General features: G+C 37.8%; 1 protein-coding gene across 1 annotated transcript in view; it reads left to right on the top strand.

Moving 5' to 3' along the window:
- The window catches only part of PEX5L (peroxisomal biogenesis factor 5 like), a 693,590-nt gene that overhangs the window by 391,753 nt on the left and 274,616 nt on the right, over nt 1-27,221 (top strand). The gene's annotated exons all lie outside the window — the stretch shown is intronic.

The raw sequence follows: 27,221 nt of genomic DNA, 5'->3' as shown, positions 1-27,221 counted from the left end.
CACTTTGCTTTCCAAAGCTTTTCAATAGCAGTCACATAACGGAAAAAAAGGTTGTTATTCTGAAACGGCGCAAATTGAACTGGTGTAAACCGAGGGCCACCTGTACATGATTTACAAAATTTGTAAATTGGGCACATATGTTAGTAAATTTTGTGCACAATTTATAAAAAACATAATATTGCATGGCCATTCTCATGATCTGTACAAGTTTTCTAGTTTTTTGCAGGCAGATTTCTCTACTTAAATTATATGTATGTATATATATATATATATATATATATATATATATACACTGTGTGCAGAATTATTAGGCAAATGAGTATTTTGACCACATCATCCTCTTTATGCATGTTGTCTTACTCCAAGCTGTATAGGCTCGAAAGCCTACTACCAATTAAGCATATTAGGTGATGTGCATCTCTGTAATGAGAAGGGGTGTGGTCTAATGACATCAACACCCTATATCAGGTGTGCATAATTATTAGGCAACTTCCTTTCCTTTGGCAAAATGGGTCAAAAGAAGGACTTGACTGGCTCAGAAAAGTCAAAAATAGTGAGATATCTTGCAGAGGGATGTAGCACTCTTAAAATTGCAAAGCTTCTGAAGCGTGATCATCGAACAATCAAGCGTTTCATTCAAAATAGTCAACAGGGTCGCAAGAAGCGTGTGGAAAAACCAAGGCGCAAAATAACTGCCCATGAACTGAGAAAAGTCAAGCGTGCAGCTGCCAAGATGCCACTTGCCACCAGTTTGGCCATATTTCAGAGCTGCAACATCACTGGAGTGCCCAAAAGCACAAGGTGTGCAATACTCAGAGACATGGCCATGGTAAGAAAGGCTGAAAGACGACCACCACTGAACAAGACACACAAGCTGAAACGTCAAGACTGGGCCAAGAAATATCTCAAGACTGATTTTTCTAAGGTTTTATGGACTGATGAAATGAGAGTGAGTCTTGATGGGCCAGATGGATGGGCCCGTGGCTGGATTGGTAAAGGGCAGAGAGCTCCAGTCCGACTCCCGCCAGCAAGGTGGAGGTGGAGTACTGGTTTGGGCTGGTATCATCAAAGATGAGCTTGTGGGGCCTTTTCGGGTTGAGGATGGAGTCAAGCTCAACTCCCAGTCCTACTGCCAGTTTCTGGAAGACACCTTCTTCAAGCAGTGGTACAGGAAGAAGCCTGCATCCTTCAAGAAAAACATGATTTTCATGCAGGACAATGCTCCATCACACGCGTCCAAGTACTCCACAGCGTGGCTGGCAAGAAAGGGTATACAAGAAGAAAATCTAATGACATGGCCTCCTTGTTCACCTGATCTGAACCCCATTGAGAACCTGTGGTCCATCATCAAATGTGAGATTTACAAGGAGGGAAAACAGTACACCTCTCTGAACAGTGTCTGGGAGGCTGTGGTTGCTGCTGCACACAATGTTGATGGTGAACAGATCAAAACACTGACAGAATCCATGGATGGCAGGCTTTTGAGTGTCCTTGCAAAGAAAGGTGGCTATATTGGTCACTGATTTGTTTTTGTTTTGTTTTTGAATGTCAGAAATGTATATTTTTGAATGTTGAGATGTTATATTGGTTTCACTAGTAAAAATAAATAATTGAAATGGGTATATATTTGTTTTTTGTTAAGTTGCCTAATAATTATGCACAGTAATAGTCACCTGCACACACAGATATCCCCCTAAAATAGCTATAACTAAAAACAAACTAAAAACTACTTCCAAAACTATTCAGCTTTGATATTAATGAGTTTTTTGGGTTCATTGAGAACATGGTTGTTGTTCAATAATAAAATTAATCCTCAAAAATACAACTTGCCTAATAATTCTGCACTCCCTGTATATATATATATATATATATATATATATATATATATATATATATATATATATATATATATATATAAATGCACTCAAATTATTTATAAAAATTAGAGAAAGAATAAAAGTTGTATCAAAAAACATGATTCCCCCCCAAAAAAATATTTTAATTACAAGTTAGCAAAATATTGCTAATAAGACCAAACCCAATTTGATTATAATTTAAAGAAGTTTTTATTTCCTAGTTACGTCTCATATTTCTAGTAAAAAAGGAAGAATTCTGAATGAATATAAAAAATCTTTTCATACCGCATCCTTGGTATTTGAAGTAAAGGTTGATTTACAGCATTTGATCTTTTACAGCCAAGGGTAATATTGCTGCTACTTTATTAATGGACATTTTAGAGGCAATTTTGAACAACTTGTCAATACTCTGAAGGTGACATATATCTGGTAATGTATTTTTACATCTTTTACGTATATATTTTTAGAGCTGTACTATTTTACTTGATGCTTGTGCCTGTAAGAAATGTCAAGCTTTAGGTTAAAGGGGCAGCAATAAATATCTGCAATGCATTCATAGCATTGCAGAATGTAGTGGTTACACAATGTCCCTTGTTTCCTATCAAAAATATTGGCAATATCAAAATTCCTGGATTTCCTCAAGCATTGTTTAAGCTTTGTGCACTTGATATATATATATTGATACAAAACAAAGGACCATTTGCATCCAATAATTTATTAAAAGGATATAAAACCCAATGTTTGCGCTTCATTTTCATAGTATCCTTTATTGAAGGAGCAGCAATTCACTACTGGGAGTTAGCTGAACACATCAGTAAGCCAATGATAAGATATATATACAGATGTGGCCGAAGGTATTAGTACCCTTGCATTTTAAAGTATTGTTACCCTTGCATTCTAAGAAGTATTAAAATTAAAATATATTTTGTCATCCATACATTGTGCAACTGTACACAATGTATGGAGCAAATTCTTGCTTATTATATAAAAACATATAAAATGACGTGGACAATACAATCGACACTCTTTAGAAGTTACAATAAAGAATTGTTTTGTAATGATACTTCAAGCAGACTATTCTCTTTTAATTACTATCACAGGTGCCTTCAATCTTATAATCACTCATTCAGCCAGTGTTTCACTGAACATTGAAAAGAGAAGAAAAACCAGAGAGTTGTCTGAGGAGGTTAGAAAGAAGATAGTAGCCAAGCATGGTCAATGTAAAGACTAAAAGACCATCTTTAAAGAGCTTGTGGTTCCTGTGAGCACTGTTGCCAATATTAAAAAAGCTAAATTGTGTCAAATGTGCACCAAAAGAAGGATATAATGTCCTGGGGTCTTCTGATTCACAATAATATAATGTCCTGGGGTCTTCTGATTCACAATGATATAATGTCCTGGGGTCTTCTGATTCACAATGATATAATGTCCTGGGGTCTTCTGATTCACAATGATATAATGTCCTGGGGTCTTCTGATTCACAATGATATAATGTCCTGGGGTCTTCTGATTCACAATGATATAATGTCCTGGGGTCTTCTGATTCACAATGATATAATGTCCTGGGGTCTTCTGATTCACAATGATATAATGTCCTGGGGTCTTCTGATTCACAATGATATAATGTTCTTCGAAAGGGAAATAGAAAAGATAACACAATAGTGAAGTTTAGTATAATATGCAGCACAAGTGAGAGAAAAGCTGCAGTCATGCAGTCTGGAGCTATGACTTAGTTCTCAGTATAATAGCCCATCAAAGTAATCCTCCAAACATTATAGGACACTTGGGGCTCAAATGAAGATAAAAAAATGTATTGGAACAAACGATAATTTTCACTTGGGTACAATGAGAGACTTTATAATGAGAACAACCAGCAAAACAACAAAACGCTGTCAACCACAGCATCTACAGTAAGCAGTTAGACAGTTCTACAAAAGCCCTCCTTGTGACATTTAACCCCAGACTCCATTCCGATCCAATGAATGTTTCGCCAGAGAACTCCTCACTTTTTAAAGGATCCAGGACATGGTATCCTTCTTTTGGTGCACATTTTGACACATTTTATTTTTTTGTTTACCACTTCTTTTTTGTGTAATTACAATTTTATTTTAGACTGTTTCCAATATTATTAAAAAGTTTAAGACACATGGGACTGTAGTCAACATCCCTGGGAGTGGCCGCAAGAGGAAAATTGACTTAAGAATGAGGATAATTCTTTGAATGATGGAGATAGAGCCAAGGACAACTTCAAAAAAGATCCAAGTCGACATTAAAGATCAAGGTGCAACAGTTTCAAGTCGCTACATCAGTCGCTATCTGAATGAAAATGGACTTCATGGTAGAAGACCTAGCAAAACCCCACTTCTAAGAAAGAAAACTAAAAAATCCTGACTGTAGTTTGCCAAAATGCATGTTAAAACCACAGTCCTTCTGGGAGAATGTCCTTTGGACAGAGAAAACAAGATAAGAGCTTTTTGGATGATCACAACAACACCATTTTTACAAAAGGAAAAAAGAAGCTTTCCAAAAAAAGAACACTATCCCTACTGTGTAACATGGAGGAGGCTCAGTGATGTTTTGGGGTTGCATTGCTGGCACTGGGTGCCTAGAGTCTGAAACAGGATACAATCAAATCAGAAGACTATAAAGGCATTCTGGAGCGCAATGTACCACCCAGTGTCAGAAAGCTATGTCTGTTACAGGTTATGGGTCCTCTAGCAGGATAATGACCTGAAACATACATCAAAAAAAGTACCTAAAATGGAAGAGAAGAAAACACTGGACCACTCCGAAGTGGCCTTCTATGAGTCCTGATCTGAATCCCTTCTTTTGAAAGAGTTGAAACTTGCAGTTGGGAAAAGGCACCCATCAAACCTGAGAGAACTGGAGCATTTTGCCTTAAGAAGAGTGGGACAAAATCCAAGGCGAAAAGCGTAGAAATATTATTCAGACCTACAGAAAGCTTTTGATTGCCGTTTTTGTCTCCAAAAGCTGTGCTACAGAATACTAGGTTAAGAGTACCAATATTTGTGTCTGTGCTTTCTCATTTGTTTTACTGCTTAAAGTAATATGTGAAATAAAGAATAGTGGATACCAAATGCTTTTGTCAATTTTTACTTAGTTCAGATAACATTTTGAATTTTCCTAAAAAAGTGGAAGGGTACCTATACTTTTGGCCACATCTGTATGTGCAGCCACCAATCAGCAGCTAGGTCCCAGAACCTGAGCCTACCTAGGTATGTTTTTCAACAAAGGATACCAAGGATTTCCCCCAGTCAAAATTCCTAGAATAATGTTTGTTGAATCATAGTGGCAGTTTCACAGGTATTGCATTCCACCCAAAAACATATATGCAGAATACAAATTTAAATTGGTTCTTATACAGCTCAATATCTTCCCAATTAAAATACATATTTTCTCAACTTCATCTACATGGAAGAGGCTTGAGGGAGAGGGGAGTAAACAAATGCTTCCAGGCCTCTGAATCACCAAGATTACAAGTTGTGCCCTAAACCGGGTGCATAAATAACGCAAAAAAAATTGCGCTATCACACTCTCCATAGCGCTACCATTACAAGTTACTGAAAAACATTCTTTCCATCTAAAGAGGAGGAGGAGAGTCCACGTCTTCATTCATTACTTTTGGGAAAGAAGAACCTGGCAACCAGGAGGAGGCAAAGACACCCCAGCCAAAGGCTTAAATACCTCCCCCACTCCCCTCATCCCCCAATCATTCTTTGCCTTTCATCACAGGAGGATGGCAGAGAAGTGCTGAAGATTCGAAGTAGTCTCTTATGGAGGGTAGTAATCTTCGGAATGGGACTGGAGTTTTAAGTAGTCCTGTCAGCCTCTCAGTGAGAGCCTGGATGAAAGTTTGAGTCCGGAGATGCAGGGAGAGTCTTTCTGCAAAACCATCCGACTCATATTAACAGCTCCACAAACAATCAGCGTTGATGAGTTTCGCTGCCTGCTTTCTGCACTCAAGTCCATGTCAGGAGCAATGCCGTGTTCCTGTTCCACGGCATTGATTCTGGTAAGATCGTTTAATTTTTTATACAAAATGATAACATAGAAGAAAGGGTCACAGTGTGGCACCTTTTATCTTATGGAATCAAGGGTTAATATTCCTAGTGAGGGGATTATTGAACAGGGGGGTTTATACATAATATTGTTTATTGTGTTATTGCTGCGTTATGTGCAAGATGTGGCTCTGGCAATGGTGGAACTTTAGGTTGACTTCCGGGAGTATTTGCCCGGCCGATTTTGACGAATTTTCTCCTTAGTGCTGGGGCGGTCCTGCGAGGCATCCCAGGTGACCGGGTGGGAGTTTCCACTTCCCCTGTTGATCAGCGGCATAGGAGACGAAGCGGTTTCTGTAGTCCGGGTCATAGGAGGTGGTGAGTGCCCCGGCCATTGGAGGTATAAAGGTGCCTGGTTTTTAACCTTGTATAGTCCATAATAAAAGCGGAGGACTCTTACGCGTTAGAGGGTACTCCCTCTTTAACAAAGTCTCATTCCTGTGTTTATTGTAAGGAGGTTCTTGTAGATCAGTCTGCTCAACAATGTTCCACATGCCTTGATAAAGTTGCGACATCTAAAACTAAAGGGATATCTAGTACTACAGAGCCGTCCACCTGTCCCCATCCCGTGAGGTTTGTTCTCTGCTTTCATCTCTGAATGCACATGCAGTGCCCTAGGGTCCAACCATTATTCCTTCGGGAGTGATTCATTGGCCATCAGATTTTGTGGATCAACTGCAAAATAAGGTATCAAAATTGATCCATGCCTTACCACGTTCTGCTAAGCTCAAGCGTAGGGCGTATCATGGCGGCACGGCCCAGGGGTTGTCTACATCTATGGAAATATCAGAGGTGTTATACGATTACGAGGCCCACTCCGACTCTTCGTAGGAGGCTCAATCTGGGTTGGAGTCCGTGTCATCTCATCTTCCGGCTGCGGATGAGCATGACTTTAGGTTTAGGATGGAGAATTTGCGCTTTTTGCTGAAGCAAGTGCTTGCTACTCTGGAGGTTTATGGAGCTGAAGCTTCTGGAGCAACCTTCGATTCCTAAGCTTGATAAGGTATACAAGGACAGGCTGGTGCCTCAGACCTTCCCGGTTCCTGTTAAGATGGCTAATATTATTAAGAATGAATGGGAGTGATTAGGTTCCTCCTTTTCCCCTTCTTCTTCCTTTAAGAAACTGTTCCCCGTTCTAGACTCTCAGCTCGAGCTGTGGGGGGCTGTCCCTAAGGTGGATGGTGCCATCTCTTTATTCTCTTTATTCTGGAGGATAGTTCGTCGTTTAAAGAGCCCATTGATAAAAAGTTGGAAAACATGTTAAGGGAAATGTTTCAACACACAGGGTTTGTTTTTAAACCGGCAGTTTCCGGAGCTGCAACATATTGTTGTGAATCCCTGTGTGATATAGTCAAGAGGGAGACTTCCATCAACGAGATAAAGGAGAAGATTAAGGGGTCGAAGGTCGCCAATTCTTTAATTTACAATGCCAATATGCAAATTATTCGCCTGAATGCAAAGGTTTAAGGATTTTCTGTTTTAGCTCGCAGGGCTATGTGGCTAAAGTCTTGGTCTGAGGACATAACCTCTAAGTTGAGGCTGTTGTCCCTACCTTTTCAAGGAAAGATTCTGTTCGGTCCAGGATTGAATTCGATCATATCCATGGTTACAGGAGGCAAGGGAGCTTTCCTACCGCAGGATAAGAAACAAAGCCTAAGGGATCTACTTTTTGTCCCTTTCGCGCGGACAAGGCCAAGCGCCAGCAACCCGCCGCAAAAGCGGATCAGTCCAAGAGAACTCAGAAGCCTTCTTAGTCTTGGAACAAGTCCAAAAAGAACAAGAAGTCCGCAGAGACTAAATCGGCATGAAGGGGTGGCCCCCGGCAGGTCTCTGGACCAAGTAAGGGGCAGATTATCTCTCTTCTCTGAAGCTTGGTTGCAGGATTTTCAGAACCCTTGGGTTCTGGAGGTTGTCGCCCAGGGTTACAGGATAGGGTTCAGGTCCAAGGGCAGATTCCTCCTGTCAAACCTCTCTTCAAGACCGGAAAATAGAGAGGCCTTTCTAGATTGTGTGAGGGATCTCTACTCTCTGTGTTATTGTACCAGAACCATGAGCAGAAAGGGGTCTAGAGTACTTTTCAAATCTCTTTGTGGTTCCAAAGAAGGAGGGCATGTTCCGCCCGATTCTGGACCTAAAGTGTTTAAACAAGATCCTGGCAGTTCCATCATTCAAAATGGAAACAATCATATCTATTCTGCCCCTAGTTCAAGAGGGACAGTTCATGACGACAATAGACTTGAAGGATGCTTACCTTCATGTTCCAATTAACAAGGACCACTTCAAGTTCCTAAGATTTGCGTTTCTGAACCAACACTTCCAGTTTGTGGCCCTTCCCTTTGGCCTGGCGATGGCCCAGAGAGTCTTCACGAAGGTTCTAGGTGCGCTTCTTGCAGTGGCCAGATTCAGGGGCATTGCTGTGGCGCCCTATTTGGATGACATCCTAGTCCTTCCGATAAATATTCTGGGACTTCGAGCAATCTACAATGCTCTGAGGGTGTGGCCTCCTCTGGGGTCGTTCAGCTTCATCAGAATCCAGACCGACAACATTACCCTGGTGGTTTACATCAACCACCAGTGGGGAACGAGGAGCTCCCTAGCTTTGAGGGAGGTGTCTCAATTTTGGAGTGGGCGGAGTCCCACAGCTGCTCGCTCTCAGTGATCCACATTCCAGGTGTGGACAACTTGGAAGCAGACTTTCTCAGCAGGCAATCCTTCCATCCGGGGGAATGGTCTCATCACCCCGAAGTGTTTGAGGATATTTGTCTCAGATGGGGAACGCCGGAGACAGATCTCATAGACTCAATTGCAAGCTACCCCGATATGGGTTGAGGGATACCCAGGCAGAGCTGATAGATGCCTTAGTGGTGTATTGGGGATTCAGCCTAGCTTACATTTTTCCACCAATACCACTTCTACCTCAAGTAGTGGCACGCATCAAGCAGGAGTGAGCTTCAGCCATCCTGATTGCTCCTTCGTTGCTGCGGTGGATGTGGTTTGTGGATCTTGTGGTGATGTCATTCTCTCCGCCATGTAGGTTACCAGGGTCCCTTTCAACATTAAAATCTAATTTCTCTGAGGCTGACTGCTGTCATGATCCGGTGTACATGCGCTCAGGAAACAGACCCTCGGGGCAGTGGTAGGGATTTGAAGACACCGACCCCTGACCCGGGGAAGAGTATCCTGGACGTGGATAGATGATATTCTGTGATTCATAGTTGCTAGAAGTTATTGAAGAATTAATGGAGGGTGCAATATTTGTTTACAATATATTCTGGCTTCACTGTGAGTTATAATTAGTTAACAGGAGTAGCTGCAGGATTCAATGAGAGAAATATATAGCAATGTTCAGGCTCCAGAGTAAACAGGTAGAAGTTTGATACTTAGATGCAAACTAAGGTTTGTTGTAGGTTCACAGTACATAATATTTTATAAGGTTGTATGTCAGGGTTAAACACAGCAGCACAAATGATAAACAAGTTGCAAGTCTTAGGCATTAATTACTGTTTTGTGCATATATATGCAAACCAAGGTTTGTTGCAGGTTCACAGTTCATAATATTATGTAAAGCTGTATATCAGTATAATCAGAGCAGCACAAGTGATAGACAAGTTACAAGTCTCAGGCATTAATTACTGTTTGATCAAACTAGGTTTGTTGCAGGTTATTTCAGCAATGACAACTAGAAGCAGAGAAATAGTTATAAAGTTCTGAGTAAGATGATGTTATTGTAATTAGAGAGTGATGGTAAGCAAAAGCATAGTTGATTTATAATAAAGTTCAGAGATTGTTAAGTAGCTGTGTCCAGGAAACAGAATGGAGATATTTTTGATACTTGCGGTTTGATGATATTTAGCATAGGTAATAGAAAATGCTGTATCTTGGAATAGTTGGTAAGTTCAAGCAGGAAACTGACACAAGCCTCTGTTGTTCAGGATCACACTTCAATGTTAATGCAAAGCACATTAGACCTGAGAAGGCTTAAAAAGAGGCTGAAGTAATCAGGTGCATGAATGATTAATCAGGCAGGCAAGCAAGCTGAATGTGAATACTGCCCAAATGCAGCAGTCAGAGAAGGAAGTCTTAAAGGGATAGTGACATTAGGCTGAGATATGTTACAACTGCGTGGAGATTGAACACTTAGTCTTAGCCAAGAGAGGTTTTTCTGAAATTGTGAGTGACACTCTAGTTCAGGCAATGAAGCCAGTCACTCGTCGCATCTACCATAAGGTGTGGAGGACTAAATTGTCTTGGTGTGAGAAACACGGATATCCTTGGCACAAGGTGAAGGTATCCAGGATTCTGTCTTTTCTCCAAGGAGGTTTGGAGAAGGGTCTTGCCGCCAGTTCCTTAAAGGGACAGATTTTGGCTTTTATCAATCTTGTTGCACAGGAGACTCGATGAACTTCCTGACATTCAATCTTTTGTTCAGGCTCTGTCTAGAATCAGACCTGTCTTTAGGCAGTCTTCTCCCCCATGGAGATTAAACTTGGTCCTTAAGGTATTGCAGAGGGTTCCGTTTGAGCCTATGCATCCTATTGACATTAAGATTCCGTCCTGGAAGGTTCTCTTTCTGTTGGCCATTGCATCGGCACGCAGAGTATCTGATCTGGCTGCCTTGCAATTCGAGCCTCCTTATCTGGTCTTTCACGTGGATAAGGCTATTCTTTTCACCAGTTTCGGGTTTCTTCCCAAGGTGGTGTCTAACCATAACATCAATCAGGAAATAATTGCTCCTTCTTTGTGTCCTAACCCTTCTTCTTCTAAGGAGAGGTTACGTCATAATCTGGATAGGGTTCGGGCCTTAAAGTTCTATCTTCAGGCTAAGGATTTCAGAAAGTCTACATCTCTTTTTGTGGTGTATTCAGGGAAGCACAAGGGGCAGAGGGCCTCATCTACTTCTTTGTCCTTTTGGTTGAGGAGCTTGATTCCCTTGGCCTATGAGACAGCGGGACATAAGCCTCCTCAGAGGATCAAGGCTCATTCAACTAGAGCTGTGGCTTCGTCTTGGGCCTTCAAGAATGAGGCCTCTATGGAGTAGATTTGTAAGGTGGCTACATTGTCCTCCTTACACACTTTTACAAAGGTTTTCAAATTTGATTTTTTTGCTTCTGCGGAAGCTGTTTTTGGGAGAAAGGTTTTACAGGCTGTGGTGCCCTCAGATTAGGGTCCGCATTTTACTCTCCCGGTTTCATTCAGTGTCCTCTAAAGCTTGGGTATATGTTTCCCAAAAGTAATGAATGAAGAGGTGGATCCTCCTCCCCTTTAGATGGAAAACATAAATTATGCTTACCTGATAATTTTATTTCCATCGTGGGGAGGAGAGTTCACGGCTCCTGCCCATAACTCTGGTGGGCGGACCTAAATTTAATTTATCTTCTGGCACCATTTATACCCTGATATTTCTCCTACTGTTCCTTGTTTCCTCGGCAGAATGACTGGGGGGTGAGGGGAGTGGGGGAAGTATTTAAGCCTTTGGCTGGGGTGTCTTTTCCTTTTCCTGGTGGTCAGGTTCTTATTTCCCAAAAGTAATGAATGAAGCCATGGACTCTCCTCCCCATGATGGAAGTAAAATTATCAAGTAAGCATAATTTATGTTTTTGTTGTGCGGTAGGGCACGTTAAACCCAAGGCCTGACTTGACATGCCTGTGCACGTTTTCCCTCATAGGCATTAATGGAGACATAGTGAAAAAAACTAACACCTGCGATCACGGAATGGTGATCACCATAACGCAATCCCCATTGATGTCTATGGGGAAAAGATAGTTACGTTAAAACCTAAAGCCCTAGCATAAACCCCTAGTCTAAATACCTCTAATCTGCCGCCCCCTGACATCGACGACACTAAATAAAGTTATTAACCCTTAAACCGCCACCCTCCCCACATCACAACTACTATAATAAAGCTATTTACCCCTTAACCTCCAGCTCCCCACATCGCTAATGCTAAACTAAACATAACCCCTAAACCGCCGGCCCTCCACATCGCAAAAGACTAACTTAAACTATTAACCCCCCTAACTTTAAATTAAATTTACAATATAACTATCTTAAAATAAATAAAAACTTACCTGTGAAATAAAAAAAACTAAGATCAAACTATAAATTAACCTAACATCACAATATTAAAAAAAATTTTTACGAAAAACAAAAAAGTCTAAGTTACAAAATGAAAAAACCTAACTTCTACAAAAAAATACACTAAAATTATGAAAAATAACAAAATACCTAACATTAACAAAAATAACAAACACTAAAATTACGAAAAATTAAAAAACACTAAGATTACAAAAAATAATAAACAAAATGATCCTAAATAATAGAAATTAAACCTAATCTAATAGCCCTATAAAAACAAAAAAAGCCACCACAAAATAAAAACACCCCCTAACCTAACAATAAACTACCAATAGCCCTAATAGGGCCTTTTCTAGGGCATTGGCCTAAGTTAAACAGCTCTTTTATATTAAAAAATTCCCCCCTAAAAAGTCCCCCCTAACAGTAAAACCCCCCACCCAACCAACCCCCCAAAATAAAAAACCTAAGTCTAAAGAAAACCTAAGCTATCCATTGCCCCTAAAGGGGTATTTGTATGGGCATTCAGCTCTTTTACTGCCGATTAAAATAAAAAATCCCTAATCTAAACCCCCCCCCCAAAAAAAAAGGCTAACCCCCAAATAGGTACTCACCATTCCTGAAGTCCGGCGAAGAAGGTCTTCTTCCAGGCTGCAACATCTTCATCCAGCACAGGGACCTCTTCTATCTTCATCCAGGGCGAAGGCAGCGTAGAGCAGATGTGACCGTGGAACAGGACCGGCGAAAGCGGGGTACCGTTGCATTCCTATTGGCTGAAAATTTCAAATCAGCCAATAGGGTGAGAGCTGCTTAAAACCTATTGGCTGTTCAAAGCAGCTCTTATCCTGTTTTAATGGGCAGTAAAAGAGCTGAATGCCCTATTAAAGGAAATGCCCATGCAATTGCCGCTTTAGGGGCAATAGGTAGCTTAGGTTTTTTTAGACTTAGGTTTTTTTTATTTTGGGGGGTTGGTTGGGTGGGGGGTTTACTGTTAGGGGGACTTTGTAGTTTGTTAATGTAAAAAAGATTTTTATCTTAGGGCAATGCCCTACAAAAAGCCTTTTTAAGGGCTATTTTTAGCGTTGTTTTTTTGGTAATTTGGTTAGATTTTTTTATTTTTTGTAGTGTTAGGTTTTTTAAATTTGTAATTTAGTTTTTTTTATTTTTCTTTATTTTCTTAAAATAGTTATGCTAGGTTTATTTAAAATGTAATCTTAGGTTTTTTTTATTTCACAGGTAAGATTTTATTTATTTTAAGATAGTTTTATTTTAAATTTAATTTAAAATTAAGTGGCCGGCGGTTTATGGGTTAATATGTTTAGTTTAGTAGTAGCAAAGTGGGGGGCTGGTGGATTAGGGGTTAATAAGTTTTTTTATAGTAGTTGCTATGTGGGGGGTTGGTGATTTAGGGGTTAATATGTTAAGTTCAGTATTATAAATGTGGGGGACTGGCGGTTTAGGGGTTAATAGTTTTAGTTTAGTAGTAGCAATGTGGGGGCCATCAGTTTAAGGGTTAATAGGTTTATTTAGTGTTTGTGATGTGGGGGGTTTGCGGTTTAGGGGTTAATAGGTTTATTTAGTGTTGGATATGTGGATGGGTGGCAGTTTAGGGGTTAATACATTTATTATACTATTTGTGATGCAAGGGCATGGCGGTTTAGGGGTTAATAGGTAGTTTATGGGTGTTAGTGTACTTTTTAACGTTTTTGTTATGAGTTTTGTGAAACATTTTTGTTTTGCAAAATCCATAATTACTGGTCTCAGATAGTGGAATGGATCGCGGCGGTATAGACTATAATGCAAGCATTTTAGCCTGACCGCACAACCTGTAATACAGGCACTATGAAAATCCCGCACTCAAAAGCCATTTTTTGATTGGGGAATGGAGAGTTGCGTATGTCAGTATATGGCCGGGTTATAATACAATGGCCTAGATTTGGAGTTTGGCGGTAGCCGTGAAAACCAGCGTTAGAGGCTCCTAACGCTGGTTTTAGGCTACCGCCGGTATTTGGAGTCACTCAAAATAGGGTCTAACGCTCACTTTCCAGCCGCGACTTTTCCATACCGCAGATCCCCTTACGTAAATTGCGTATCCTATCTTTTCAATGGGATTTTTATAACTCCGGTATTTAGAGTCGTTTCTGAAGTGAGCGTTAGACATCTAACGACAAAACTCCAGCCGCAGGAAAAAAGTCAGTAGTTAAGAGCTTTCTGGGCTAACGCCGGTTTATAAAGCTCTTAACTACTGTGCTCTAAAGTACACTAACACCCATAAACTACCTATGTACCCCTAAACTGAGGTCCCCCCACATCGCCGACACTCGAAAAAAAATTTTTAACCCCTAATCTGCCGACCGCCACCTACGTTATCCTTATGTACCCCTAATCTGCTGCCCCTAACACCGCCGACCCCTGTATTATATTTATTAACCCCTAACCTGCCGCCCACAACGTCGCCTCCACCTGCCTACACTTATTAACCCCTAATCTGCCGACCGCAAAGCGCCGCCACCTACGTTATCCTTATGTACCCCTAATCTGCTGCCCCTAACACCGCCGACCCCTATATTATATTTATTAACCCCTAATCTGCCCCCCACAACGTCGCCTCCACCTGCCTACACTTATTAACCCCTAATCTGCCGACCGGACCTGAGCGCTACTATAATAAAGTTATTAACCCCTAATCCGCCTCACTAACCCTATCATAAATAGTATTAACCCCTAATCTGCCCTCCCTAACATCGCCGACACCTAACTTCAATTATTAACCCCTAATCTGCCGACCGAATCTCGCCGCTATTCTAATAAATGTATTAACCCCTAAAGCTAAGTCTAACCCTAATACTAACACCCCCCTAAGTTAAATATAATTTAAATCTAACGAAATTAATTAACTCTTATTAAATAAATTATTCCTATTTAAAGCTAAATACTTACCTGTAAAATAAATCCTAATATAGCTACAATATAAATTATAATTATATTATAGCTATTTTAGGATTAATATTTATTTTACAGGTAACTTTGTATTTATTTTAACCATGTACAATAGCTATTAAATAGTTAAGAACTATTTAATAGCTAAAATAGTTAAAATAATTACAAATTTACCTGTAAAAGAAATCCTAACCTAAGTTACAATTAAACCTAACACTAGACTATCAATAAATTAATTAAATAAACTACCTACAATTATCTACAATTAACCTAACACTACACTATCAATACATTAATTAAATACAATTGCTACAAATAAATACAATTAAATAAACTAGCTAAAGTACAAAAAATAAAAAAGAACTAAGTTACAAAAAATAAAAAAATATTTACAAACATAAGAAAAATATTACAACAATTTTAAACTAATTGCACCTACTCTAAGCCCCCTAATAAAATAACAAAGCCCCCCAAAATAAAAAAATGCCCTACCCTATTCTAAATTACTAAAGTTCAAAGCTCTTTTACCTTACCAGCCCTGAACAGGGCCCTTTGTGGGGCATGCCCCAAGAAATACAGCTCTTTTGCCTGTAAAAAAAAACATACAATACCCAAGCCCCCCAACATTACAACCCACCACCCACATACCCCTAATCTAACCCAAACCCCCCTTAAATAAACCTAACACTAAGCCCCTGAAGATCATCCTACCTTGTCTTCACCTCACCGGGTATCACACCGATCCGTCCAGAAGAGCTCCTCCGATGTCCTGATCCAAGCCCAAGCGGGGGGCTGAAGAGGTCCATGATCCAGCTGAAGTCTTCATCCAAGCGGGGCAGAAGAGGTCTTCCATCCGATTGAAGTCTTCATCCAAGCGGCATCCATCCGGAGCGAAGCGGCAGCATCCTGAAGACCTCCACCGCGGAACATCCATCCTGGCCGACGACTGAACGACGAATGACGGTTCCTTTAAATGACGTCATCCAAGATGGCATCCCTCGAATTCCGATTGGCTGATAGGATTCTATCAGCCAATCGGAATTAAGGTAGGAATATTCTGATTGGCTGATGGAATCAGCCAATCAGAATCAAGTTCAATCCGATTGGCTGATCCGATCAGCCAATCAGATTGAGCTCGCATTCTATTGGCTGTTCCGATCAGCCAATAGAATGCAAGCTCAATCTGATTGGCTGATTGGATCAGCCAATCGGATTGAACTTGATTCTGATTGGCTGATTCCATCAGCCAATCAGAATATTCCTACCTTAATTCCGATTGGCTGATAGAATCCTATCAGCCAATCGGAATTCGAGGGACGCCATCTTGGATGACGTCATTTAAAGGAACCGTCATTCGTCGTTCAGTCGTCGGCCAGGATGGATGTTCCGCGGTGGAGGTCTTCAGGATGCTGCCGCTTCGCTCCGGATGGATGCCGCTTGGATGAAGACTTCAATCGGATGGAAGACCTCTTCTGCCCCGCTTGGATGAAGACTTCAGCCGGATCATGGACCTCTTCAGCCCCCCGCTTGGGCTTGGATCAGGACATCGGAGGAGCTCTTCTGGACGGATCGGTGTGATACCCGGTGAGGTGAAGACAAGGTAGGATGATCTTCAGGGGCTTAGTGTTAGGTTTATTTAAGGGGGGTTTGGGTTAGATTAGGGGTATGTGGGTTGTAATGTTGGGGGGCTTGGGTATTGTATGTTTTTTTTTACAGGCAAAAGAGCTGTATTTCTTGGGGCATGCCCCGCAAAGGGCCCTGTTCAGGGCTGGTAAGGTAAAAGAGCTTTGAACTTTAGTAATTTAGAATAGGGTAGGGCATTTTTTTATTTTGGGGGGCTTTGTTATTTTATTAGGGGGCTTAGAGTAGGTGTAATTAGTTTAAAATTGTTGTAATATTTTTCTTATGTTTGTAAATATTTTTTTATTTTTTGTAACTTAGTTCTTTTTTATTTTTTGTACTTTAGCTAGTGTATTTAATTGTATTTATTTGTAGCAATTGTATTTAATTAATGTATTGATAGTGTAGTGTTAGGTTAATTGTAGATAATTGTAGGTAGTTTATTTAATTAATTTATTGATAGTCTAGTGTTAGGTTTAATTGTAACTTAGGTTAGGATTTCTTTTACAGGTAAATTTGTAATTATTTTAACTATTTTAGCTATTAAATAGTTCTTAACTATTTAATAGCTATTGTACATGGTTAAAATAAATAAAAAGTTACCTGTAAAATAAATATTAATCCTAAAATAGCTATAATATAATTATAATTTATATTGTAGCTATATTAGGATTTATTTTACAGGTAAGTATTTAGCTTTAAATAGGAATAATTTATTTAATAAGAGTTAATTAATTTTGTTAGATTTAAATTATATTTAACTTAGGGGGGTGTTAGTATTAGGGTTAGACTTAGCTTTAGGGGTTAATACATTTATTAGAATAGCGGCGAGATTCGGTCGGCAGATTAGGGGTTAATGTTTGAAGTTAGGTGTCGGCGATGTTAGGGAGGGCAGATTAGGGGTTAATACTATTTATGATGGGGTTAGTGAGGCGGATTAGGGGTTAATAACTTTATTATAGTAGCGCTCAGGTCCGGTCGGCAGATTAGGGGTTAATAAGTGTAGGCAGGTGGAGGCGACGTTGTGGGGGGCAGATTAGGGGTTAATAAATATAATATAGGGGTCGGCGATGTTAGGGCAGCAGATTAGGGGTACATAGGGATAATGTAAGTAGCGGCGGTTTACGGAGCGGCAGATTAGGGGTTAATAATAATATGCAGGGGTCAGCGATAGCGGGGGCGGCAGATTAGGGGTTAATAAGTGTAAGGTTAGGGGTGTTTAGACTCGGGGTACATGTTAGAGTGTTAAGTGCAGACGTAGGAAGGCTTACCGCATAGCAAACAATGGGGCTGCGTTAGGAGCTGAACGCGGCTTTTTTGCAGGTGTTTGGTTTTTTTTCAGCTCAAACAGCCCCATTGTTTCCTATGGGGGAATCGTGCACGAGCACGTTTTTGAGGCTGGCCGCGTCCGTAAGCAACTCTGGTATCGAGAGTTGAAGCTGCGTTAAAAATGCTCTACGCTCCTTTTTTGGAGCCTAACGCAGCCTTTATGTGGACTCTCAATACCAGAGTTATTTTTATGGTGCGGCCAGAAAAAAGCCGGCGTTAGTTTTTCGGGTCGTTACCGACAAAACTCCAAATCTAGCCGAATATGTTTAATAATTATCCTTTAAACTAAACCCCCACTAAAATGCATGTACCAAGACAATAAAATTTATGTAAATTCCTGAATTCTTTACATTAGTTAAAATTTATAGACACATGGAAATATATTTGTAGAAAACCAGATATGAATCAATACTATACACGTTTAAATTATTAAAATATGCTATACAAAGATCATAAAATTTATCTTTAGAACTAGCCTTATTCACAATTGAATTTCATTACCTCACCAAAATGAAATATTACAGTATGGGTCACTAACTTCCAGACTGGTACAATTTAGTGCTTAGTTAAACAATAGAACAATATACACTCTAATTGAAACACCAGAAGTTATATATATTCTAATGTAAACACTCAGTTTAAATGCCAATTTATCTAAGCTGAAATAAATTCTTAGCTATCTACAATTAAGACAATTCTAATATATATATATATATATATATATATATATATATATATATATATATATATATATATATATATATATATTTGCAAAGATAAATTACTTAGCACTAAGGATTAGTTTTAAAATATATAAGCTATGAAATATTAGATTTAAAATACAAATATGCTCTTTAAATTTATTAACTACAACAGCAATGAATGTTTGTTTTTAAATATTACCTATATTTAGCAACCTTTTATACTTTACCCAAAGTGACCAAATCGATAGTACACCGTAAAAATTTGTTCCACCTCATATGAAAATAAGTGCATTTGCAATGGATAAGAAAAAGGTAGCCCAATTTGTTTATAGTAACTGTTTTCCCAACGCAGCCAAATATTTTAGTTACTAGTCCTTCAGCAATAGTCAGCCTCCTCTCTCATCTTGCATACACCTTATATTGTCTTAATCATTGGTAAGAATATGGGAGGCCCTTTGGAAACTGATCTGTGATTCGCCCTCGGAGCTGTCCCTGGTCTGCCCTTAGATATTTGATTGGCTATGTGGATTTACATGTGTTCTAATAGATAATTCATTTGGTTGTAACACCAGTTTCAATCCCCTAGGGGGCAGCAGACAACCAGGAATGTAGCCTCTATTCCCAACACTGCTAACAATTTAATATATTCTTATAAGGTGATTATTTATTATACTATAACTTTTTTTTATTAATAAAATTCTCTTTTCAGCATCCACATTTCATTTAGCATAACAGAAAATGTAAAATTTGATACCAAATATCATTACTTTATTAATTTCTATGTTAAAATAGAAAATATCCATATATGTCTGTTTATGGCTACTATTCATGGGACATCTTGTCTGAAAAACAAAGGACAGATATTATTTTGAAATTATTCTAGCATTTATACATCTATTATATAGATATTTATTTAGAGATCCCATCTCCACATCAGTTGCTCCTATAATCTTCACTAGATTTCTGGAAAACAGAGAAAAATGTGTTTATATTTAATTCAATGGGTCAGTATTTGTATATATATCAATGTAGTTATTATTCAATACAGCAATTATTTATTTAATATAATATGTCCCAGATGAATACATATATACATATAGGTGTTACCTGAGTATTTTTGAAAATGATAGACAAATCAGTTATATGACTTTTTAAAGTATACATTCTGCTATTTAAAATCTAATGTCCATGTCTGGAAAGTTGGATGTTCTATGTGTATTTAGTCTTAGCAGGGGCAATTAGCACATAGGTGACACATAGTCATTTCTTCAGCTAAACTCTGGTTTTTACGAATTTCATTAAGCTTCAAATGAAGTCCCAAGATATTCTGTCTCTGTCACTCCAGGGATTCTTGTAATCCAGGCAATGAAATAGATGCTCCCTCTCTGAAGTAACTTAAATGTTATCTTAATCAGGATAAGCGTATCTTGTGTCTGATCTAAGACCTGGAATGTACAGCTATATAGATTGACCATCTGTTATTGAAGTTTCTGTTTTTCTATACAACAGTCTAAGCCTTAGTTCTTTTCTGAAATAACTATGCAAGTAGTTTCTTTGATGAGTGAGAGAAGGGGGTTTTGTCCACACCTTTTGGAGTTTTACAAATAAAATGAATTATTTGGAGTATACAACCATCTATATATATTAAATAATAATATGTATATATTTATATATATATATATATATATATATATATATATATATATATATATATATATATATATATATATTATTTAATAACATTTGCAGATCTTCTGACACGTAAAAGGTTAAAACGCTTGCGGTATAGCTGTACCACAGTGACTTGTAATACAGGAGACCTGCATATTCCGCGCGCAAAGGACAATTTTTCAGCAGTATAGCCGTACCGCACCATACTGCAAAACTTGTAATTTAGGTCATTATGAGTATTGGGACACTTATGTCAGCAGATGGCATGCCACATATCTTACTAAATCATGTCTCATTTTAGGTATGTCTATATAAAAATTAATGTTTCAGTTAAGAACTTTTCTAAAATATGTTCTCCATAACTTTGAGTGAAAACTTTCTTTCCGGCCCCTCATTTACGAAAAATAGGCTGGATCTCACTATGTAAAAACAATAAATCTATTACTGTTGATTATGCATTGATATATATGATCCAAATATATTTATTATTGAAGATGCAAAGAAAATCTCTCTGGCAGTGACTGTAAGGCCATTAAATGTAATCTAATAAGTTTCATGACTTCTTTCAGGTAGTAGGTGTGACCTTGAAGAAAAAGTGGTTCAGTCTTCCCAAAAGTGATTTGACCCCAATTTTGGTGGGTTTCTTTGCTATACAAGGACACAGCTCACTGCATGCGTAGCTGTATGATGTATGTGTTTATAGACAATTTTGCTTTTAGTTTTGAGATCTTAGATGTATTTAGAAGCATGCTTGTAGATGTAGCAAAATTGAAGGTCGGATTGTCAATGAAAACATGTCAATGTTGTAGCGCATTTCAAATATGTCAACTCTAATGCACAGGAAATATTTATCTCAGTACCGGTAATGCTTCTATTAATAGCAGTGAAGGAATTTCCTATAAAATTGCACTATGCATTACAAGCATGTTTACTGCATTGCACCTCCCCACATTAAAGAAAATTGTTCTTTTATTTCCTTTTATTAATCTGCTATGTATATCACCTACATGAGTCTATAATGGATAAAAAGCAACTGCATCAAGCATTCACAGCTGGTGCTATAGTTCTGGGCAAATGGATGCCATTAGTTCACAATTATACTTTGCTACTTGCGTGTACCAGTATTATTTTAAAGCAGCATTTAAGGTTTGAACAAAATCTGATTAACTACTTGCCACTGTTTGCTGTCACTCAAATCATTTAATAAATAATTGTCTGTTTTAAGTGAAATATACCGCCGCAGGCTCAGGTTAGCATCCTGCATTTATATAAAGGTTTTACAAATGTTCATGGTAAGGCTAATGGAGGCTAATAGATTAAACTGGCATTACATTAGAAAAGAATGATGTATAAACTATAGCTTAGCTTTTAAAAATTGAAATGTAAAATCTTCTACAAATAAAGGGGTTGATTCTAATTGCATCCACTTAATATAAAATGTAATGAAAAGAGTACAAATAACAGCACATCTATTCATTCGAAACTACAGTTATGCAAAAAATGAACAATGAACATTTAACATAATTTATATAATAGAAAAAAAAAGATAAGGGACACTGCACTTGTAACGAAATAATGTTATCCTAGTGAAAACAGCATTTGACCATGATGATATTTTTTTTGAACATACTGTACATGAATTAAAAGCTGTATATATTTTTTGGAAGTATCTATGAACCAAAGAACATAATTTAGTTAAATTTATGCCAAAAACTAAATTCAAGATGTTTAGTTGCTGATCTTTCATATCGGAATAACATTTTTGAGTAGACAACATGCGCAGCACCTTCTAAGACACTAGAGAATATGTAGATATGTAGGTGTGATTCATGTAAGACTTTTTTTATCTTATTCATATAGCAAGGCATTTTAGGGAAACCTACATAGATGCTTTTTCCCTACTGACCTAACGTGTTAATTTATATATAATTTGTTGCCACAGTTAATGTATGTGTATTCTGTATATTATATATGTTCACCCAAAACAGAGATTTACACATTTACTGAAAAAGTTAAGTTACATGAAAGAACTTAGAGGTGGGAGAAGCTAATCTCCCTTGTAATGATTTTATATTATAATGTGTTTTCCAATGATTAAGGAAGAAAGATGTTTTATTTCCTAAAGTTAGAGCTGCTTTAGTCTGACTAGACATTGAGAAATAATTTTCCCGTAATAGCATTGAATTGATTTTTTATAGAATCTTACAAAACCACAGACATAATATAACATTTAGATATTAAATGTCAGAGGAGAGATTCCATTAAAATCATCTATTAAGACTTCGTAACGCACTCTATTTGTTTTTCATGTAACTCCATAAGACGTAAAATAGTTTTTAACTCTACGGGTCGAATTATCAAGCTCCGTATGTAGCTTGATGCCCCTTGTTTGGCTCGCCGGAAACAGAAGTTATGAAGCAGCGGTCTAAAGACCACTGCTCCATATTTTGTCTGCCTGATCTGATCGAATACGATCGGGTTGATTGACACCCCCTGCTAGCGGCCGCAAATCTGCAGGGGGTGGTATTGCACAAGCAGTTCTGGTGAACTGCTTGTGCAATGATAAATGCCGACAGTGTATGCTGTTGGCATTTATCGATGAGCAGCGGACATGATGAATATGCCCCTAAGAGTGAATGAAATACAAAAAAACACTAACAGCGCTAATTTTGTGATCGATGCAACAAAATTCAAGAAATAATTTTTTATGAAAAATAAAATATTTTATTTGATTAAAATCATTCTACACAAGTTGTTTCAGTGTGACATAGACGTTTTTAAACACAAGTCAAATTCGGAGTGGTATCCATATTTGAATTGCAGTCAGGACAGACTGAAGCGTGTTTCACACGTGTTTAACAGTCAAGCAGCTGAAATCAACAGGGCAGCGATAAAAATTTCAAATAGTATTTAAACTAAATCCTAGCGGTCCCACATATTATAACATGCTAGACATTGTGGATATGATAAATACAAGCATAACTAACTAGTGGAAGACTAAAATAAGCTAAAAAAATGAAATAGTTCAAAATACGATACATATATATACAGTATATATATATATATATATATATATATATATATATATATACAGTGGGGGAAAAAAGTATTTAGTCAGCCACCAATTGTGCAAGTTCTCCCACTTAAGAAGATGAGAGAGGCCTGTAATTTTCATCATAGGTATACCTCAACTATGAGAGACAAAATGTGGAAACAAATCCAGACAATCACATTGTCTGATTTGGAAAGAATTTATTTGCAAATGATGGTGGAAAATAAGTATTTGGTCACCTACAAACAAGCAAGATTTCTGTCTCTCACATACCTGTATCTTCTTCTTTAAGAGGCTCCTCTGTCCTCCACTCATTACCTGTATTAATGGCACCTGTTTGAACTTGTTATCAGTATAAAAGACACCTGTCCACAACCTCAAACAGTCACACTCCAAACTCCACTATGGTGAAGACCAAAGAGCTGTCGAAGGACACCAGAAACAAAATTGTAGCCCTGCACCAGGCTCGGAAGACTGAATCTGCAATAGGCAAGCAGCTTGGTGTGAAGAAATCAACTGTGGGAGCAATAATTAGAAAATGGAAGACATACAAGACCACTGATAATCTCCCTCGATCTGGGGCTCCACGCAAGATCTCACCCCAATGTGTCAAAATGATCACAAGAACAGTGAGCAAATATCCCAGAACCACATGGGGGGACCTAGTGAATGACCTGCAGAGCTGGACCAACGTAACAGAGGCTACCATCAGTAACACACTACTCTGCCAGGGACTCAGATCCTGCAGTGCCAGACGTGTCCCCCTGCTTAAGCCAGTACATGTCTGGGCCCATCTGAAGTATGCTAGAGAGCATTTGGATGATCCAGAAGCGGATTGGGAGAATGTCATATGGTCAGATGAAACTAAAGTAGAACTGTTTGGTAGAAACACAACTTGTCGTGTTTGGAGGAGAGAGAACACCATACCTACTGTGAAGCATGGGGGTTGCAACATCATGCTTTGGGGCTGTTTCTATGCAAAGGGAACAGGACGACTGATCCATGTACATGAAAGAATGAATGGGGCCATGTATCGTGAGATTTTGAGTGCAAACCTCCTTCCATCAGCAAGGGCATTGAAGATGAAATGTGGCTGGGTCTTTCAGCATGACAATGATCCCAAACACACCACCCAGGCAATGAAGGAGTGGCTTCGTAAGAAGCATTTCAAGGTCCTGGAGTGGCCTAGCCAGTCTCCAGATCTCAACCCCATAGAAAACCTTTGGAGGGAGTTGAAAGTCCGTGTTGCCCAGTGACAGCCCCAAAACATCACTGCTCTAGAGGAGATCTGCATGCAGGAATGGGCCAACATACCAGCAACAGTGTGTGACAACCTTGTAAAGACTTACAGAAAACGTCTGACCTCTGTCATTGCCAACAAAAGATACTTAACAAAGTATTGAGATGAACTTTTGATATTGACCAAATACTTATTTTCCACCATAATTTGCAAATAAATTCTTTCCAAATCAGACAATGTGATTGTCTGGATTTGTTTCCACATTTTGTCTCTCATAGTTGAGGTATACCTATGATGAAAATTACAGGCCTCTCTCATCTTCTTAAGTGGGAGAACTTGCACAATTGGTGGCTGACTAAATACTTTTTTTCCCCACTGTATATATATATATATATATATATATATATATATATATATAAATTATATTTTTACAGTCATTAAATTGTTATTGTGCTCAAATAAAGTCACTAATTCCAATATTCAGATCTTTGATTTTGAAGGGCAGCTCGGCAAATCTGTTTCCAAATTTGTGCCTTTAGGAGTATGACAGAAAATCTATAAAAACAACTGGGACTGGCAGAGTTTAATAAACTACTACAAAAAAACATGCAATAAAATTGCCCTTACAGGATTATTGTGAAATATGTCCACATCAATAAAATCACTTCAGTCCTGTATTCTAACAGGTACCAGTGGTTTTCTTACTGGGTCTGTTGCGGGTAGTCCAATCCGTGGCAGAGATCCCAACTTCCCCAGCATTCAGATTTCCCTAAGTCTGTTGGTAGCAAAAAATGTTTATTTACCTTCAGGTAAACTTTCTCAATCACACAAAAAAGCATTACCTGAAGCAACACTCTTACTTTCTCACAGTGAAATAAGTGTCACACCAGCTACCCTATTATATTAATGAAAAACAATATATTTATGTAAATGTAATCTGACATGCAGTTCTTTTATTGTTTTAATGCTAATAAAAAGTATCATAGATTGTGCTAGGGTCTAATGTAATAGATAAATAATATATAAATAATATAGGGGCCAATGACAACCCTTTAGAAAAACATATCAAACGATTTATCTGCAAAAGTCCCCTTAGACATTAATGGTATTTTTTTTCTTCTTAAATTATTGTAATTGACTGCATAATGTTTATAGTACTGAAATTATGAGTTTTATTTGTTTTTTTAGAAAAATAGAAGATAATAATAGAAAAGATTAGTAATTAAAAATGTCACCTAGAAGCTACATTTTTAATCATTGTGTACAGCAAAGAATTTATTCAAATAAATATAAAATTAATATATCTCAAAGAAAAGTGAAATAAACAGTAAACAAAATTACTTAAAAGAAAAAAAAAACTAAGAAAACAGAAGTTCAATTTTTAAAAAATAAAATAAAAACACAAATTTAATAATATGTACTAGAATTTGAGTGTTATCAACATTAAATATGTTGAGGAAGTAAACATGGCTTATTTTTAAATTGTTTATTGGTAAGACCAATAAATAAAAACAATTATAGTTATTATTTTGATCATTATTGCTGTGTTAACTGTGAATGCTGCTTTAACCTGTTGCAAAATTGTTGCTACTTCAGCATAGTAGTAAAGTCAATGGACTTCAGAAATTCACAATGATGATATTTGTTGCTATTCATAGCATGTATTTGCCATATATTGTGCTAAAGAGAACATGATGCAGCAAGTCTGAATCTCCATAGGAATAGAATGTTTTGTTACTAGATTGAGGAGAGGATTACGCACAATCAAGCACAGCATGAGTCATTTAATTATCATCATACCTCATATAGAATTAATAAGGTTCTGTTTTACCAAGGTTAAAGTGCACTGGAAATCTTTAATGATAAACCTGGTGCATTTGTATCTTAAGTAAGAATGTGGCCTAATGTTGGTAATACATTAAATTGAATGGTATAACTAAACACAACAACACTATGTTCTAAAAAAAATATTGAAATGTTATATCTTTAAAGGGAAAGGAAACTCAAAATTAAAATTGCATAATTCAGATAGAGCATGTCATTTTAAGAATCTTTTTAATTCACTTTCATTTTCAAATCTGCTTCGTTCTCTTGAACAAAAAAGAATACGCACATATCCTACACTAGAGGGGTCTAGCTGCAGATTGGGGCCTGCACACATTTGTCTCTTGTGATTGGCTAACTAGATGTGTTCCTCTAGCTGTTAGTAGTACAGTGCTGTCCCTACAGCAAAGGATAACAAGAGAATGAAGCAAATTTGATAATAGAAGTAAATTGGAAAGCTATTTAAAATTGTATGTTTTATCCAAATCATGAAAGAAGTTGTTGGGGTTTCCTATCCCTTTAAAGGTTGACATACAACATATGTGATCACTGCCTGTTGAAGTATATTTTCTTTGTAGTAATGGCAGAAAATTAAACACTGATAACATTTTGTGAAAACTAAAGCACCAGATTTATTCAAGAAAAGGCACTTATGCACTTAACTATGAATTGTAAAGACATACAGAAAATAAAATATTTCCTTTTATTGAGTGTTTATAATAATTTTTTTCCCTAGGTTGTTTGATTTTTAAATATTTTATTTTTATTTTAGGAGCATAATATAACCATTTATATTAAATTTAAATTGTTGCTGTTTTTTTTTAATGTTTTTC

This window comes from Bombina bombina, chromosome 4 (assembly GCF_027579735.1).
Source record: "Bombina bombina isolate aBomBom1 chromosome 4, aBomBom1.pri, whole genome shotgun sequence".
Taxonomy (NCBI): Eukaryota; Metazoa; Chordata; class Amphibia; order Anura; family Bombinatoridae; genus Bombina; species Bombina bombina.
The sequence above is the reverse complement of the archived record's forward strand: the minus strand, read 5'-3'. Positions and strand labels throughout refer to the sequence as shown.